The following is a 4,398-nucleotide window of genomic DNA, read 5'->3' as shown; positions in this document are numbered from 1 at the left end:
CCTTCCTACTATAATTTTTGTTTGTTAGTGATAAATTACAGTTAATGTTAAATTAACTCTGCATAAAGTATGAAGTTTGGGCAGTTGGTAGAGGTCACTTGAAAAAGCAATATGTGTACCTCTTAAATATTGCTGCATAAGACAGAGAGTGCTGGGGAAGAGCGATATTTGAAGAATTTGAAAGAAGAAATGATAAGAAGGATATATTCTAAAGTCGACAGCAAAAATTAAAGAGTAAGAACAGGCATGGGGGCTAAACTGAGTTTGAGGGGTAATTTTATTTATGGTTGTGATGAATAATTTAATGGGTCAGCTTGATGGGGCTGATTCCTAGGTAGTTGGTAAAAACAACATTATTTCTGGGTGTATCTTCTGTGGGTGTTTCCAGAGAAGATCAGCATTTGAATTGGTAGAGTGAGTGAAGAGGAGACTCAAGAATGTGGGTGAGCCTCACTCGACCTCTGAAGGGCCTGAATAGAACAAAAAGGCAGAAGAAGGGTTAATTTGCTCCCTTTGCTTGAGCTCAAACTTCCATTTTCTGCCCTGGACATCATTGCTCCTGGGTCTCTGGATTTCAGACTTGGACTTGGTCTTAAACCATGAGTCCCCACCCCCACCCCCTGATTTTTGGACCTTTAGACTCAGACTTACACCATTTGCTCAGGTTCTTCTCAGACCTTCAAACTCAAACTGGATCATACCACTGGCTTTCCTGGGTCTCCAGCTCCCACAGGGCAGATGGTGGGACTGCTCAGCCTCCATAACTGTGTGAGCCAGTTCCTATAAACAAACTTTGTATCTACCTATCATCTACCTCCTATTTATTTGTTTCTCTGTTGAACCTAATACAATGGGACTGATGACTCTACAGTATTCTTGTAGAGTCATCAACTTTAACTCATTTAAGATGACAAACACATGGGCTGTCATGCAAACTTCGTTTTATCCAGACCCTTGAATACAGTTTCATTGGTCACCTCACTGCATATATGTATTTTATTTGTTGTAAATGTTGTAGATCTGGAGGTATTTTTGGAATATAGATACTTAATTAGTTAAAATGTCTTTCGCCTGCACCTAAGAGAATATCTGACTCAATGGCCTTTATCAGGTAGGTGTTGGCTCCTCTGCCTGCAGGTTTGGCGGAAGGACAGGACATCATGAGTGGTGAAACCCAGCCGCTCTGCTATTTCTCGCTATTGTCTGTGCCTTCTCAGTGTTATAATTATCCTCAGGCTGCTTTCCTTATGGTCGTGTATTCCATGCTTTCATCTGCCTACTACAAGAGGAAGCTTCTGCCCTGATATTTCAGGCAAGTCTCCTGAGATTCCCCTTAATCAGACCACTTAGTTTACAAGTTAAGCTTTTAAGTGCATAGCTCATGGGTAAGTATTCAAGTACCTAGTATGGAAAGATACACTTAAAAGCAGAGTTTAAGAACACAAATGAGCGACTTTTAAAATACAGCTTTGGCCCTGGCCGGGTGGCTCGGTTGGTTGGAGCATCGTCCTGTACACCGAAAGGTTGGGGTTCAATTCCTGGTCAGGGCACATACCTAGGTTTCGGCTTCACTCCCTAGTTGGCGCACCTATGGGAGGCAACCAGTTGATGTTTCTCTCTCACATCTATGTTCCTCTTTCTCTCCTTCCCTTCCTCTCTCTCTAAAATCAATAAACTTATTTAAAAAAAAAAAAAGAAAATACAGCTTTGTTGACACTGAGTTGGGGATGTATAATGATTTACATTCACATACTACTTTAATGTTTCCAGATGTTTTCCATATACTTGATCTCTTTTCCTCCTCACTCTGATGTAATGAGTTATTGAAAGAGGGATTATCATTGCAAGTTACAGAGGAGAAACTGAGGATCAGATTTACCTAAGGGCTACTCCATGACCAAGCCAAATTTACTGATGTCCAAATCATGGTATTTCCATCATGCCACACGTCAAAACCACTACTCTGAATAAATATAGTAATTGTATTTCCTAGGATTTTCTAAAAGATGAGATGGTAATAGCATAAGCTAATTTACTGCATTTTGCCTTAAGATAATCAGTTAGTGCTGGTATTTACTTGATGCTTTCCAAGAAACATAAGGATGATTTTAAAACTCCCTTATTTGTGCTACTTAATACGTTTTTTTTTCTTCTTCTTTAAATAACTTCCAAATATAAAGCTATGTGTCTCTGGAAAATAGCATGGGAATGTTTTATAAAGAAGTTAATTATAAAAAGCATTAATTTCCCAATGAAAACCTAAGTTCACAACATATTTTAGGACCTGTTAGGATGGGTAGTATGGTGTATTAGAATATTGTTTGGGGGTTCAACATGTCCACTCTTGGGCTTGACGAATCATTAGAAGGATTCAGAAAAACTGTTACATGCACAGTTAGAGTTTATTACAGTGCAAGGACACAGAATAACAAAAGCAAAGGGGGAAGGTGCATGGGGAGAGGTCCAGGAGTGATCAGGTGCAAGTTTCCAGGCGTTCCTGCCCAGTGGAATAGCACAGGGACACTCCCAGCAATCCTCCCAGCAATGATGTGTGACAATATGTGCAAAGTGGTGCAAACCAGGGAAGCTCACGCTAGCCTTGATGTCCAGGGTTTTTACTGGGGGTCGGTCATGGAGGCATGGACCTCTGGGTGCATGACCACAACTCCGATTCCATTTCCCCAATTCCCCGCCCCCAGCCTGTGCCAGAGCAAAACAAGCACTCACAGGACTCAATGTCTCAATGCATGGCCCAAGGCCTCAGGCAAACACAAGTCCTTCCCAGGTGAAATAGGTCTCAGACTCAGGTCACCTCCCAGGAACTGGCCAAGAGCAGTCCTGACAGCTGGTTTTTCTTTGAAATGTGCAGTGTTTGAGCAACTCAGGCCTGCCAAGTGAATCTTTTCATGCCTAGACAGAGAATGGGATCTGGAATTAAAATAAAGCAACTTTGCTGTGTGACCTGTAACAGTTTCCTTATGGTCCCTCAACTTCATGATCTTTAACATGGAATTGATAACATAAGAAATTATATGATCTTATTGGAGTATAATAAACACAAGGGAAGGAGTTTATGTAAATGAGCTTTATAATTCCTTCAACTTTATAGAAAGTTGGGGTTAGAAGTCTTCTAATAAACTTTTGACAGCTTTAATTTTCTGTACATTTATTTATTCATTTAACAAACATTTGTTGAATGCCTAGAATTTGCTGGGTACCAGGAAAGAACAAAATGTTAAACCTTACTAACATACTTCTTTCTCTCATAGGATTTATACATACATATATAAAGGGTAGAGAGATAAGTGATTAGACCTGGGCAAAAGGTGTGATAAAAATGGTGATGGGGATCCCTCAGGGTGAAAGGTTAGTGGAAGTGCGGTTCTTTCCCTTCTGCTCTGGGCCCCAGGGGCTGCTGTCAAAATGGGTAAGTGTATGACACCCAGGAAGGTGGAGCTGGTCCTGGCTGGACACTACACTAGATGCAAAGCGGTCATCGTGAAGAACATTGATGATGGCATGTCAGACCGCCCCTACCTACAGCCATGCTCTGGTGGCTGGAATTGACTGCTCTCCCCGCAAAGTGACAGCTGCCATGGGCAAGAAGGAAATCTCCAAGAGGTCTAAGATCAAGTCTTTTGTGAGAGTTTATAACTACAATCACCTCATGCCCACAAGGTACTCTGTGGACATCCCCTTGGACAAAACTGTCGTCAACAAGGACATCTTCAGAGACCCTGCTCTGAAACGCAAGGCCCAACAGGAGGCCAAGGTCAAGTTTGAAGACAGGTATAAGACCAGCAAGAACCAATGGTTCTTCCAGAGCTGAGGTTTTAGATCTTTTTTGTTTCGGTCATTAAAAATAAAAATAAGTTGATGATGGGGTTTGTAGAGGGTGGTGGAAGACGGAAGTAGCTTAGACGGGTGTTGTGACCAAGTTCATGGTGCTCACCAGTCACTCCAGCAGTCGCATTTCTCCTGGCCAAGGTGAGCAGAAAGTGTATGAATCCCCTTGACCAGAGGCTTTAAAACCACAGGTGTGTTTGCAGGCTCTATCTCTGATGCAAGAAGAGAGAAGCCACCTGGTTGCTGAGTGACTTCATGGAGGACAGCTGCTCTGACTTTCAATTGCGCATGTGGGAGGAATGCCCATTTTTAGGGTTAAATTTGTGTCAAAGCATGGTCTACCGTATCTGACTAACACAGCACCTAATCCAGACCTAGGAGCTGGGAAAGCCCCGAGGGAATAGATTATCAGGGAATTAAAGTAATTCAGTGGAATTGGATTAAAGAGTTCAGGAAGGTCAGTGAGAAAAATGAGGATAAAAGATAGGCATGGTTCAGGCTTTGAAACGCCTTGGTAACCATGTCATGAAATTGACGGACAGCCAAGGACCA

At 42.0% G+C, this 4,398-nt stretch overlaps 1 pseudogene; it reads left to right on the top strand.

The window, feature by feature from the left end:
* Nucleotides 1–3,423: 3,423 nt before the first annotated feature.
* Nucleotides 3,424–3,829, top strand: LOC112319809 (large ribosomal subunit protein eL27-like; annotated as a pseudogene).
* Nucleotides 3,830–4,398: the final 569 nt, after the last annotated feature.

This window comes from Desmodus rotundus, chromosome 6 (assembly GCF_022682495.2).
Source record: "Desmodus rotundus isolate HL8 chromosome 6, HLdesRot8A.1, whole genome shotgun sequence".
Classification (NCBI taxonomy): domain Eukaryota; kingdom Metazoa; phylum Chordata; class Mammalia; order Chiroptera; family Phyllostomidae; genus Desmodus; species Desmodus rotundus.
The sequence above is the reverse complement of the archived record's forward strand: the minus strand, read 5'-3'. Positions and strand labels throughout refer to the sequence as shown.